Here is a 16,030-nt window from a genome sequence, read left to right as displayed (position 1 = left end):
CCTGAAGCTCGTCACCAAGCTCAGAGACCTTGGGCTCAACATCGCCCTCCGTGATTGGATCGTGAACTTCCTGACGGGCAGACCACAGGCTGTGCGGATCGGCAGCACCACATCCTCCTCCCTGACTCTCAACAACGGGGCCCCCCAGTGCTGCGTGATCAGTCCTCTTCTGTACTCACTGTTCCTGCATGACTGCGTGGCCACCCACAGCTCCAACACCATCGTTAAGTTTGCTGATGACACCACTGTCATAGGCCTGATCAACGGCGACGATGAGAAGGCCTACAGAGAGGAGGTCAGAGCCCTGACATCTTGGTGCCAGGACAACAACCTCCATCTCAACGTCAGCAAAACGAAGGAGCTGATCGTGGACTACAGGAAGAGACAAGGAGAAAAACACGCCCCCCTCTCCATCAACAGGGCCACGGTGGAGCGAGTCAGCAGCTTCAAGCTCCTCGGGGTCCACATCACTGATGACCTGGCCTGGACCAATCACACAGACTCCATCAGAAAGACGGCCAGACAGGCTGCGGAAGCTCCACATGGACTCCAGTGTTGGGCAAGAGTCCCTACAGAACTAACCATGTGGTGGGATCCACACACAATGGGTCGTAAAAGTGTGGCCAAGATGAAGCCAGCTAAAGTCTCCCTCTAAGATCCAGCATGGAGAGTGTATCTTCTGGTGTTAACTTAATCCCTGGGGTCTCCCCAGAAACCCCTGCTCTGCTCTTGGCCGCTCCCACTCTCCTTTGACCTCTGACACTCAATTGGCTTAAAGCCAGCATCATCCCATGACCAGCACCTCAAGGAGGCAGGACCTCTCAGGTAGAACAAAACCACTGAGACATCAATAATCGCTGCCATTTTCCCTGCTCAGAAGACATCAACAGACCCCTCCGGGTCTTTCCAGATGATTTAGTTGCTAAAGGGGGCAACCAGAGTTAATTTCTTTCATTTCTTTCATTGTCTTTTATCTTAAGGTGGATCTTACTTTGATAGAGACTATTTTTGTTTTTAACTTGAAAAGGCCGTCCACAGGAACTCGCTCGCTCGCTGGCCGAGCTCAGAGACTTTCTTTCCAAATCCACAGCTGCGTCAACCGCTGTTCATCCCTGCAGAAGAGACGAAGCTGAATTCCGTTCCAAGAGCAAGAGAAGTTCGCTCGAATCGGCCCAGCGCTGATCTCCGTTGCAACCACGAGACCCACCGGAGCACCACTTAAGAGGCCAGGACACTGATTTGTTTTCCAGGAATCCGCCCGTTCGCACACATCCTGAGGTTTAACAAGACATTCACTGGACTCCCGGAAATCCGCGCCCCACGCGGAAGCAACACCGCGGAGGTCACAGTAAGAGGCTTTATTGTCTGGGCAGAGACTAGTTTAAATACTTAGCGTGTCATTTGTTAGATTGTATGTTTGTTTGTAGATCGCTGATCTGTTTTTAGCCATTACACGGCGGACCGAGACGTCACATCCGGTTCCTTTGTCTACTATGTTTTTGAGAAGCGCGCGGTAACGAGCCGTTGCTTTCTTTTAACGTGTTACCGTCAGAGATATTGTGGGGAGATTTACATCTGTTAAAAGATAAATCTCACATAACTGCACTGCCTGCTTCGCTAGTAGTTGTGTCTGACGATGTCTCCTGATCTCTCTCTCTTTTTCTTTTCTCCTGAACCTGTTTATACACACATCCGATCTGTATTTAGAATACAGTTCATGTAACATGGTTAAATCTATATTTAGAGAGGCTGGACACATCTGGAAGCTATGCGGCCGAACGCCAAAGCAGAGACAAAGAATTTTCTTTGTCTGAAAATCCCTTGGTGTAATTCATGTGACGACCACCAGTGTGAGCTCCGGCCACATGGTGTCATTAACATAAACTCCAATTTGAATAACGCAAGTTAAACCACCATTTTGAGTCTATTATTGCCACGCCTCCTCTCTCCCTCTCCTCCCATTCTGGCTCTAAATTCATAACGGCTCCGCCATCTTGTTTTGTAGTCAGTCCGCCATTTTGAGAGTTTTTAGGCCTTGATTCCACGAATCATGATCGGCCGCCATCTTAGATGTGACGTCACCACGTGACTGCGTCATCGCCATGCCCCCCTTCTTTTTCCCTCTCTCTCAAGCAGTCCCGCTGCAAGCACAGTCCATGCTCAGCAACCATCCAGACCAGACGCCACTACAGTCCTCAGTCACCGTCCACCGCCGCCCACCAGGAGGACCCATCACAAGCCAACACCGCGGTCCGCCCGTGCCCAGTGCCAACGCGACACAGGGTCCGCCACCAGCACCACGATCAGCCCACATGACTCAGAATCCGCCACACTGGATCCAACACCGCGACCCCCGGTGCGCGATCCACAAACCGCAATCCATGGTGCGGCCACAGAGGCCCTGGATCTGCGGGTGATAAAGCAAAGGGATTCCGGGGAAGGGGGATAGGGATGGAGAAGAGGAAGGAGAAGCTGGAAAGAGAAGCTCCGTCATGTGTCATAAAATAGAACAAGTAACGTTCTGGCGCACTAATAAGCTCTAACTATAAGCTTTATCAAAAAGGAAGGTTTTGAGCCTACTTTTAAACGAACAGATGGTGACTGCCTCCCGAACTGAAAGTGGTAGATTATTCCACAGCCGAGGGGCTTGATGGCTAAAAGCTCTGGCTCCTACTCTACTTTTAGAGAATTTAGGGACGACAAGTAGGCTTGAATTCTGGAAGCGGAGTGCTCTAGTGGGTTTATAAGGTATTAACAGCTCTTTAAGGTATAAAGGCGCTATATTATTAAGGGCCTTGAAGGTGAGGAGGATAAGTGCTGCTGCTGTGTTTATCTTTGAAATATCGGAGCTTGTTAAAATGATGAATCATTGAATAACATAACTTTATTTCCCCTTTTTAATAAATGCTTTTGTAATTAAAGTATCTGTAGTCTGTGATTATTTGTGCATATGTATGTGATTGCAGCTGGATTATGATTGCCTGTGTTCGAACTTAAAACCCTTCATTGTTTATTATATAATCATTAATACTAAAATATTGAGATTATTAATACAACTTATATCATTGAGACTGATATTTAAAGATTGAATTGTTGGTCCCTGTAACCAGGGTGGTGCCCCGCGACAATAAGCAATGATTACAGATTTGTATTATTCTTAATTGATAATTTTATTGTTTTCATTAATTATTTTAACTATTATTAATGGATAACCGTATCATTTCTAATTCAATGTGTTACTATTCTTAATTAATAGCTTTATCATTTTTGATTATTTTTAAGAAATAATTGTTATTTTAATAATCATATTTCATGATTATTAATAATTAGCCAACGTCAATTCTACTCCTACTATTGCACAACACCAGGATTCTCTGCAACTTCTACAAATGCACCATAGAGAGCATCCTGACTGGCCGCATCACCGCCGGGTATGGCAGCTGCAACGCCCGCAGCCGGATTATTAAAGACCCCTTTCACCCCAGCCATAAACATTTTTGCCTGCTGCCATCTGGCCGATGGTACCGCAGCATCCAGGCCCGCACCACCAGGCTCAGAGACAGTTTCATCCCCCAGGCTATAAGACTTTTAAACTCCTCTGAACTGCAATAACTCCATCAAACTAGCACCGTGACATAATTGCATATTTGCACTTCTGTTGTTTTATTTTCTCCTCAGCTGTTCATATATATTTAAATATATATACATTATTTCCTTTTTTGATATTCTATTTCATACTATTTCTCTTATTTTATTGTATAGTGTGTAATTACTTGAGCATTGTTAGAAGAGAGCCTGAGACTCAAGCATTTCACTGCCAGCGACTGCTTAATGTTATTGAGTGGGAATGAGCAAAGTTCTGGGTTTATTAAACGTAGCAGGGGGCAGGAGCCAGGCAGTCAATCCGGTTACAAACAAATCCGACAAGGAGTAGGCAATAGGGAAGTCCAGGATTAAAAGTAGCAGGGGTCAGGAGCCCGGCAGTAACTCCGGTTACAAACAAATCCGACAAGGAGTAGGCAAAAGGGAAGTCCAGGGAAATAGCAGGCAGGTTACGGTGGAGATCAGGCAGAAGATAAGGCAGGAGGGAAACCACTGGAAGGCTGGGTACAAACACATTAAACGATCTGGCAGAGGACAAAGGAAACAGGCAGGTAGATATAATGGGGAGACTAATGAGTTGATGGAAGGCAAGTGTGTCTGTGTGTGGAGACAGTAGAGGGATCTGTGACATGACGAAGTGCAGAGCAGAGGGGAGTGGCTGAGTTTTTAAATGACAAATGGATTAGTATATGCAAAACTATGATAATAGAAATAACAATATTAATAAGAGGGTGAATCTGTGACATCAATCTGTGATCAATAAATTGATTATGTTTTCCCTTCCTTTGAAGGGTGATGCCCTGAGGTAACTTTAACCAACTAAAGTTATGATTTAATATTAATATTTTCAATATTAATGTTTCACATTTTATTTTGATAACCACATTTATTGAATGCTGAAAGGCACACCCTTACATGTTATTACTTTTAATGCATTATTGCACAACATCAAGAACACGGTGGAAGACAAATGCCCATTTTTGTGGTGTAAAGCAGGGGTGTCAAACTCATTTTCACCAAGGGCCACATCAGCATAATGGTTGGCCTCTCAGGGCCAGATTATATTATACTATTATATTGTTAGATAACTGTTTCTGTATTAATTATGTATTCAAGTCAAGGGGGGTAGGACTATGGCACAACCAACATATGACAGAAGCAGCATTTTACAAAACAATGAGGTAATGCTGCCTGTCCTTGAACACACACAAGTAGATCCCTCCTCATCCTGAGACGCCATCTCACACATCCTCATTCATAGATCATGTTCTGGAAATAACAGACACAGAACAAAATGTAAGCACAATCAATAATTTGTACACATATTCTACTGTTCTTAGTCTTAGTAAATAAAACGCATTAATTAAATAAAAGTAAAAACCAAGTGGAAAAAATTGATTTTTGAAAATACTTACCTATTTTTTCTGGCCGGATATCTGACACCGTTTTCCCTTGGTCAGGGTGTCAATGTCTGGTCGCACAGATAGATGCTCCCAAACATGGACAGAACACGAGTAGCATGAAGACGGAGCTCCCTCAGAAAGCTGCCGTCTAGTCTGCTCTCCATATGTAGTGAATTTGGTGATATATCCGGCTTGAAAATTAATTGGGATAAGTCTTCTTTGTTACCCCTTAATGATGCAGCTAAGAAACTACAGTTTCCACCTAATATTCCTGTTGTACAACAGTTTAGATATCTTGGAGTCCAAATCTTCCCCTCCCTTAACCGCATTGTTTCCCACAACTACTTAGAAATCTGGAATAAAGTGAAATCCAATTTAGATAGATGGACCAGCCTTCCCAACTCTCTTCGAGCCCGTATCTCTATTGTGAAGATGAATGTTTTACCTAGAATCAATTTTGTGTCCTCTATGATTCCCCTTGCGCCCCCTGCCAATTATTGGAAGGAAATTCAGTCTAGTATCTCACAATTCATTTGGAATAGAAAACGTCCTCGGTTAAAAATGGCAACCTTGCAGAGACACAGGGCAGATGGAGGATTGGCAGTTCCCAATTTTAGGTTATATTTTACTCTTTTGTGCTTAGACCTCTTTTTGTGTGGGTTAATGCTGATATATCTGTATCTTGGCGGGGATTGGAGGAAGATATTGTTCGTCCAATGACATTGCAAGGGGTCCTTTTCTCCAACATGTCTAACTCACAATGCAAGCGGCGTTTTGGCCCGTTAGTTTCCTTCCTTATTCAAACCTGGCGCACAGTTGAATCCCTTTCTAAAATATCCTGTAAATGGCACAAATTCTCTCCAGTGTTCCACAACGAGAGGCTTATGATTGGGAATAGACCAATCGTGGCATCTCCTTGGAGTAACAGTAATATCCGCTATTTTGGTGATATTTTTAGTGGTTCAGGTTTAGGTTCTTTTCAGGACCTGCAAGTCAATTTTGCCTTACCGGCCTTTTCATTTTTCTTTTATTTACAACTTCGACATGCTCTTAGTGCACACAGCATTTCGCTACAGCAGGCTTTACCTGTTCATCCTCTTTATGGGTTGGTTACTGCACGGACAGATAGTAGGGGCTTGGTTTCAGAATTATACTAATTTTTCCTGGAATCTTCTTATTCTGACCTAGTGCTGGATAGGCTATGGAGGAGTGATCACCCTGACCTAGATCCAGATTTTGACTGGGAACAGGTGTGGACGAATATCAGGGAAGCTTCCCGCAACCCGGACCACCAACAAATTAATTTCAATTATGTCCATAGAACTTATCTCACACCACGTAGACTGCATGCTATGAAACTGATAAATGATCCATCTTGCAGCCTCTGCAATTTAAATTCCCCTGGTACGTTCATTCATATGGTGTGGGAGTGTCCACCGGTCGAACAGTTTTGGATTAAGGTGGCCTCTAAACTATCAGATCTGACCTCTGTAGCTGTTCCAGCTACTATACCTGTCCTGCTACTGACTGACTTATCTGGACTTGGTCTATCGAGGGCTGTGAGGCGGGTTGTGCTTGCTGATATTACAGCCGCTAAGAAGCTGGTCGCACTGCGGTGGAAGCCTCCCCACTCTCTTGTCATTAGACACTGGATGTTGAGTTTTTTGGATGTTGTGTATCTGGAGATGTCAACTGCCAGAATAAATGGTGCGAGAGAATCTAAACTGAATGATTGGCGAGCTGTGGCCAACTCATTGAAAGATTTATTACATTTATCATGTCCTGAACCTGTGCAATTCTTAATGTTTTCTGTATGTGCATGTGGTTGCAGGATTCCTCTCTTTACTATTTTGCATGAATATAACTGGGGGGGTGGGGGGTGGCACCTTTTGTGTTTTATTTTATTTTATTTTATTTTGTGTCTGTTTTTCTTTTGATGTTTTGTATTCAGCGGCTGATGAGACCAGTAAATGTTGAAGGTCTTAGATTTTGTGTAATATTGTGCTTATGATAGATATTGCGGTAATATGTGCTGCTGAATCTTAACACTTTGTTGTATGTTATGTCTTTGTTGTTATTATCTGTTGATGTGTTATGATAAATGTGTTAAATTCTGTCACATTTCAGTTAATCAATAAAAAATATTTGATCACAAAAAAGAAAGCTGCGTCAGCTGATCGTAGGTGTTCCCAATTATCTAATCAGGCCCGCGCTGTTTCCTTCAGCCAGTCACACAGCAGCTGTCAAACTTTAAAAATCCCTTCTCTTCTCTTCCTCAGCAGTGTCGATACAGTGACTCGCACAACGCAAGCTGTCACTCATCTAGCTTATTCACATCGCTTTCATTTCGACGTCGGATCCCGACAACGACTATCGTACACAAGAGGTTGGAGCCAGCATTCAAGAGATCGGTAGCGGGTAAAAGTCAGCCGCAGGTTCGATATTCGCTGGATATTCGGTTTTCATTTACCCCGCAATCAGCTTAATCAACCCAATTGCATTTCATTACGGCTGTAGTTTGTTGAGGACAGCATAGGACACCGTATCAACAAAAATCACAGTGACATGTTGCTCCTATCGATATCTGTGCGAGAAAAGCTCTTAAATCAACGTCCTGGCTGCTGTCTGTTTTAGGGACCGTCTACAAATTACACCCCACAGACTGGTGGCATAAACGTTTCCATGGAATTGTTTCAGGAAAGAAATCACCACAAATCACTTGAAACATATTTTCTCATTCTGATTGCTGTAGTACTTATTTTGCATAATGGTGGAACAGGATGAAATTAATAGCTTAAATATTCACCAAAAATCAATAAAAGTACATTTTTTCATTCTGATTGCTGTATAACTTGCCAATGGTGGGCTTTTACTTACTACGGGTCATTATTTGTTGATATTTTGCATAATGGTGGAACAGGATGAAATTAATAGCTTAAATATTCACCAAAAATCAATAAAAGTACATTTTTTCATTCTGATTGCTGTATAACTTGCCAATGGTTGGCTTTTACTTACAACGGGTCATTATTTGTTGATATTTTGCATAATGGTGGAACAGGATGTAATTAATCGTTTCAAATATTCACCAAAAATCAAAGGAAATACATTTTCGCATTCTGATTGCTGTAGTACTTTCCAATGCTGGGCTTTTACTTACTACGGGTCATTATTTGTTGAAATTCTGCATTATAGCGAATGAGGATGCAATTAATAGTTTCAAATATTCACCAAAAATCAAAGGAAATACATTTTCGCATTCTGATTGCTGTAGTACTTGCAAATGCTGGGCTTTTACTTACTACGGGTCATTATTTGTTGAAATTGTGCATTATAGCGAATGAGGATGTAATTCATAGTTTCAAATATTCACCAAAAATCAATAAAACTACATTTTTTCATTCTATTTGATGTAGTACTTGCCAATGGTTGGCTTTTACTTACTACGGGTCATTGTTGAAATTTTGCATTATAGCGAATGAGGATGCAATTAATGGTTTCAAATATTCACCAAAAATCAATAAAACTTCATTTTTTCAATCTGATCGCTGTAGTACTTGCCAATGGTGGGCTTTTACCTTCTACGGGTCATTATTTGTTAACATTTTGCATTATAGCAAATGAGGATGAAATTAATAGTTTTGAATATTCACCAAATTTAATGATTCAAAACAATTAGTCAAGGGAATTTCAATAGAAAGATTAAAATACATCTGTCTTTGGAACGCATCATGATAGAGACATGCCGTTTTTTTGAGTTTTAAACCTCTAAAGAAAACTAGGGATAGGTTCAATCATAACCTTTGAAACCTACACCACAAACCTGCATTTTGGAGCCCCATCAAGACTTCACCTTGAACAGCAACTCCAATTTGAGGGGAAAGAAGGTCATAGCTAAGGTAAGAACTTATATTGGATACTGTCATATCAGTGCCTTTGTTAATCTTTCAATGTGACTATTGTGTCTGTGTTTGTGAATTTTTGAACTCACTTGAGTCCAAGCTTGGTCAGGGATAACACAGATATTCATAAGTTGAATTTAATACCTTTTTAGGGAAGCTTATTGCATTCCCTTGAGTGAAAAAAATATGAATTTTATCTCATAATTATGCGATACTTATCTTGTAATTACGAGAAAAGTATTGCATAATTACGTGATAGTATGTCATTATCATGAGATAGTACCTCATAATTACGAGAGTCACTCATAAATATCACTGCAAGATAATTACGAGATAATAGAAATGACAAAATAGTATCTCGTTATTGTGAAATAATTACAAGATAATATTAATTATGACATGTTACCTCATTAGTATTTACGAGATAATAGTAATTATGAGATATTGTCTCATACTATTTTTTATACTCATGTGAATGCAATGAGCTTCCGTACCTTTAATACCTTCACACCCCCCTCACCGATCAGAACCACTTGTTTAGAGGGCCCAGAATTTGGTGTTACGGCCCTGCCCACGCATTGGTTAATTGACGACGGTTTTGGCGCGGCAACCCCAGGGCACATCGTTGGTTGTTGGTCTTCTTGTGGTTCTAGTCGTCGCTATGATTCATTACTCTAGCAAAATTCCGAGCAAAGAACATTACCTCCTCACTGCTAATCAATCAACCCAATCATAGCAAGTAAGTTTTCAACCAAGTTTGTTGTAGGGCGATTTTAAAACAGTGACGGACTGGAATTAAAAACGGCCCTGGCATTTTCACCCACCAGCGTGTGCCGTGTGGGCCCACACGACATGCACGGAAATAACACACACTTTTGTAGCCCCATTGGTGATGAACCCTCTAACTTTAACATGCATGAAGACTGACTGTCCTCACTGTTTCTCACTGTCCTCCTGTCTTACTCCCTGCACTTGGCAGCTTAAAACACAAATTGGTCAGTTTCGCGCATTTTTCACAGTCAGCAAACAGTAATTTCCTGGATTTCGCTCTCTTTTCTCCGATCCTCCCTTCTGTCGCTTAATTCCTCGATTCATAGTTCATACTCATAGTAACCTCAGCAGACTGGTGATATCTTCCAACTTTCAACAACCCCCTATACGCAGACGCGGTCTGATTCGGTTTTGAAATTCCTAGAAGTCATTGCTTCATATAACTTTTGTAAACCAATAATACATTTAAAAATACAGGCAGATTTGTTGTATTTCAATTTCAAACCATGCACTTTTTAAACATTTGATTTAATAAGGCTACAAAATAATGTAGACCGATGTAAATATTAAGGGCAACCATGACTGTAGTATATAGACACTCATCTGGTATAAATACTGATTTGTATCCTATTATATAGCATGAATAGGGATTTAGTGACAAAGGGCTAATTTGAAGCTTTGATAGTGGGCCAAGATAATGTGGGGCCGCGTTGTGACGAAGCGGACGCGCGAACACGACAAGCATGCCGCCCCGTGATTGGCCGGCCCGGCCCAAACGGCCAACGAGAGTCCGCGGCCCCTCTGGCATCTGCCCGAATGCCAGACCGTCCAGTCCGTCACTGGTGTCAAATGAGTGTTCTTAGGAAATTTGAATTTGAAATAATTGATCATTGTTTTGCTTTAGGTAAAGGCATCATGCAAATGAATAATCTTTAATAATACAGTATTCTTTCAATTTAGAAAATGACGAAACAAAAAAAGAGAAAGATAGCATCCCAAAGAGACTTATGGGAGGTAGCAGGCGGCTTGGAGGCCGTGGTGAGTGAATTTTCCCTGGTTAACCTGCACGGGGCCACCTACAGTTCAGATGTTTGGTCAGAGTTATGCCTAACACTCTTTGGAAATGAAGATAAATCCCCAAAACACTGGTTGTGGGTGATATGGAACAACAATAGACGGGGACTCAGAGATAGAGTCCGTGATCATACCAATATGAAAGGCCTAGATTCAACTGCCAAAGATCAAAAGACGGAAAACAAAGAGGTAGCGTCACATGGGTCGCATGGGTTTGAGGCAGTGATTCAAACATCCAGGGCAATATCGGAATTGGACAATCTGGATGAGGCAATAGATCTGCCTGAGCCCAACCACAATATTTCCTCTCCGTCTGCCTCCCCATCCTCCAATCCGATGTCCCGATTTGACCATCCTGGGAGAGAAAGGGAAATCCAGTTTGTGGCCGAGATTTTTTCTGGTCATTCAGATACAGAAATGCACGGACACCTAGAAGACAGGATTGAAGGCAGTAATCATAGTTCAGAAGATTCTTCTGTAGTTAAAACATCCAAGGCAATGACTGACTTCAACAATCTGGAAGAGGAGCCCAAATACAAGGCTGCCTCTCCATCGTCTTCTGAAAGACAGAGGAAAATCCGAAGGGTCGGCACTGTCCCGAGAAGATTTCAAATCTGTTTGGATAACGAATCCTGGAAAACAATTAGACCACAGAAAGGGTATCACAAATTGAAACAGTCTTGGACACATGTTTTGTATGATAAATTCCACAAACAAAATCATTGCTGTGTACCTGCTTTTAAATACCAACACATTAGACCGGCAAATGGCAGAAAAAGAAATTGTCCATACTTTCATGCAAAAGCGGTGTGCACATTTCCTTCCTGCAAAGCAGTTTATACTTTCACAATGGCTAATAAACCCTCAATAAAAGAAAATAAAGTGTTTTTGACAGTGTGCCGCCATGGAAATGTGTGTCACCTGAAACAACACACCAGGAAAAGACAGGCGTCAAATGTTAGGAGAGGGAAAATTGCTAAAAAAATCAAAGGTGGGCTCAGTAACACCTACTACAAACTCCTTAGCCAAACCCCTCACGAGGATATAAGGGCTGGGAACATGACTAGATGTCTTAATAGAGGCATCTTAAATGCAATTTCTTGCGAAGTCAGGAAAAGTCTGACCTTACATGATAATGTTGTGATGGAGGTGCTTCATGTGACACAGACTTTGTTAATTTCCCTGGATACATCCAGAACTTTCAAGCCGACCCATTTGCCACTCATATGTACAGTGAGACAGGGTTAGGGATTTTGGTTGCACATATGAGGAGGAAGGAACCAGTAAAACTGTACCTGGACGCCACAGGGAGTGTGGTATCCAAGATCCCAGACCAGAAGAAGCGTGTTTTATACTATGCACTTGTTTTACCTGGACATGGTCGTGGTGCACCCCCCTTGCCTGTGGCAGAGATGCTAACCAACGACCACACTGTACCCTCGATTGCCTACTGGCTCTTGCAGTTTCACCACACTGTTCGTTAATTCACTGTGCTGACAGTTCGCCAAGTGGAGACAGACTTCAGCTGGGCGCTGATGCAGGCTGTTCTCCTATCCTTTAACAAGGAAAATATTTGCACCTATTTGAGGAGATGCTTCGCCATCAGCCAGGGCAAACGGCAGATGAAGGCCATCCAGAAGTATACTGTGCTCCACCTTTGCTCGGCGCATGTGCTCAAGGCCATTAGTGGAATCATTGCTAAGCACGTGACTGATAGAGGTCACAGAGAATTTTTGTCTGTTGTGTTTGCCAGGCTGCAGAACACACAAAGTCTGAATGAGGCCATCCAGGTGTTCAGGGCCCTGTGCATCATTTTGTTTGCAAAAAGGAATTTACCTGTTGTAATAGACAGTGTGGAGGAGCTGAAAGAGATGATACAGTCAGTTAACTTTGATGTATTGTCAGAGGACCAGGTCGATGCAAAGACCTTCATGACCTTTGAAGACCTTGAAGCTGTCGATTCCAGGACGATTGTCGGCACGTCTCCGTTTTCGTCTGTCTTCCGACGCATCTCTGATGATGCTGCCGAAGCAGTGGATTCAGAGCCAAATGAAGAGGAGGACAATCTCTACTACTGCCCTGCCATAGTCCAAACACTCCTGGACAAATACATGTCCATATATCCACTCTGGAGTGGGCTGATATTGGGGGATCTGTCACGCCATGCTCCACGCCCAAACAATCCAGGGACAAAGGAGAAGGAGACCAGGGACACAAATTGCCACGTGGAGGCATGGTTCGGGATTGAAACGAATGCGTCCTGGAGCGTTCCTCAGAAAAATGCACACATCCCTTCATGGCAGGTATGTGGAGCACAGGCTAGGAAATGAACTGCCAGATCAGCTGATTTCCATAAAGGGCAAAATAAACGACATCAGCCTTTCAGAAGAGGCATGGGCCAAAAAAAATCACATGGAAGCAAGTACCAGCTCTAAATCCAGGTCAAAATATTATGCTGCCCCTACCTCAATGCCTACACCAAGAAAAACAAAAAAAAGAGGTTGCAGAATAGGTCCAGTTCCAGGAGGTCCAGTTCCAGGACCTGGTGAAAACTCGGGACAAGGAACTCTCTGGCAATGCTGAGGAGCCATCAGAAGAGGCCAGTGAAGATGGTGAAGGCAGTCATGAAGCCACATCAAGCGCAAAAGCACAAGAGTCAGAGGTATGTTTTTAAAATATATGTATCTTTTTAAATCATCTTAATTTATATTTATTTTGATGTATTTCTCCACACTGTGTGTGTAATTTCCACTCATGAAGTAATTTGCTTCGTTGATTTTATGGGAGTAATTTGTGATTAGTGCTTGCAAAATAGTTTGATTGTATTTAATGAATAAGTGGTTTGTTGACATTGTCCTATTACCTGACCTAGACACAGACTCTTTGGAAAAGGAAGGGGACTGAGGTTGTCATTGCAACTGTTAGGACAAACAATGTAACTCAATAATTTGCCTGAGGCATAATGACCTCATCTCACTAAGGCCACACAATCTGCTTAATGGTGAGGTAGGTGAACATGCTTTTTTCACACACATTAATATGCAAAAAAAATATTCCTACTGTCCAATAAAGGGAAATTCTTTCTCAAATGCATTTCTAGGCAATGGAGTTTTTCATTCAAGCCACTCTTTCAAGGATGGGGGGTGTGCGCCGACTGTATGTGTTACATCACTTCGTCATTGGTGTAATTTTGTTCGGAGAAACCTCACAAATCTCAAGGCAAAGTTTAAAGACCGTAAGTACAGAATGACTATGAATATGTGAACTCAGAACAATGATAACATTGTTCTGAAGAATTTCAAAATTTGAAACTAATTTGTTATCAAATAATGTCATAGGTGGACTTTGATCAGTACGATGGTGTGATTGGATTTGTCAATGTAAACAACAAACCACTGAAAGTTTGTGGTGAGTAAAATAAGTTGACAAACCAAAGTTAAATGTAATAGGCGGGTCATTCTTTCATCATGTATGTATTGTGAATGATTTTTTATGTGTATCCCTTGGCAGTACCTTCATGCTCCAACAAGCCAAATATTCATCATTGATCCTGCTGACCCTGAGATTGATCTGGAAGAGACCAGGAAAGCAGAAAAACGCTTCCGGTAAAATATTTGTATATCCATCTTCCTCTCTCCGTTGACAGTACCCATAGTATCATTTTCAGATAATTACGGCACCCATTTTATCAGTCACTATGGCCCACACAATGGTCACACTTCTGTTTTTTAACAGCAAATACTTTAGGACAAGGTTTAATCTAAACGGACAAAAGGACTGGTAGACCTTGGCATGGAAACCTGCCACCATTTCCCACACAGCACAGAGAGACGGAACTAGCTTAGGAGTCTTTGTCATGGAGGTGAAGTAAACCATCTCAAACCACCACTTTTTGTTTTATCCCCATGAACCTTCATGTGTCAGATTCTTCCATTTCAATAATCATGACTGTCTTTAAAGGCTGTTAATATATTCACAAATATTGTTATTTTCTGTTAAGATGGCAAGACAAATAATCCAAAGCTTTCCAGCAATTCCAGAGGAACTCAACATTGATTCTCAATGCAAAATCATTGCACGTTTAAGAGAAGATATGGCAGAGGAGATGCTTCTTGCCGCAGGTAATGTAAAGAAGTTGTTACTATACAATGTCTAATTGATGATACATTTAAAATGTATCAATGTGTAAATTACACACGCTATCTGTTCACATAGGTTAATTTCTGCTCTTTTATAAAGTGAAAAAAATTTCAGAGTCCAAAATGGATTTCTGCTGTCAATGCGGAATGAAAGTTCCTTCGGCCTTCGAAATCCAAACAAAAGACATTCTTTGGGTAAGTATCACAAGTTCAGTGATAAAATATCAATTGCATGAAAAAACCGTGGAGTTAATGTGCCTGAGTTTGTGGTTTCTACAGATCGAATGCGGAAAATGCAACAGATGGTTCAAGGCATCTTGCCTTGGAATGACAGCTGCCAGTGTTCCAGAGAAAGACACTGCATGGTATTGTGAAATTTGCCCCTAAGATAATAGGGGTATACATATTGGAATAGTCATGAATGTTTGAAGATTCAATCAAAAAATGTCTAAGTCTATTGGTCATATGCTATTCATGACAGTTCTTGTTCTATATTGTTCATGTTTATCCTACAAAGTTGGATCATTTTGGGGCCATACTACCCTCTAGGGTTTGAAAAAACGAAAGAAAGCGAATAAGAAAATGAAGCTCAACAAAATTAAAGGGGAAAAAATACAAAGTAAGGGGACATTATTTAACCACGGACATGGGGTTACCAAAACAGGGGAATGTCTATTTTGACAACAAATTTTTGAGAAATTATACCATAATGTTATAAGAAATACAGTCACTGGCAGCTACATCAAAGCATAAGAAAATGTATTTTTATTCATCACTGGGCTTTGTTTTTGTTTAAGAGATAGCCTACAGCCATATTTACTAATCTGTTATTAAAAAATGTCTTGTTCACAATGCCTTTTGTGTGTTTTTCATAATTACTCCCATCCTATTTCACAAAAAAGGTCACCCATAATAAATGTGAAAATTTCCTTTTGGTGAATATTTCAAACCATTAATTGCATCCTCATTCGCTATAATGCAAAATTTAAAAAAATAATGACCCTTAGTAAGTAAAAGCCAACCATTGGCAAGTACTGCAGCAATCAGAATGAAAAAATTTAGTTTTATTGATTTTTGGTGAATATTTGAAACTATTAATTGCATCCTCATTCGCTATAATGCAAAATTTCAACAAATA

The sequence above is a fragment of the Platichthys flesus genome, chromosome 4 (assembly GCF_949316205.1).
Source record: "Platichthys flesus chromosome 4, fPlaFle2.1, whole genome shotgun sequence".
NCBI lineage: Eukaryota > Metazoa > Chordata > Actinopteri > Pleuronectiformes > Pleuronectidae > Platichthys > Platichthys flesus.
The sequence above is the reverse complement of the archived record's forward strand: the minus strand, read 5'-3'. Positions refer to the sequence as shown.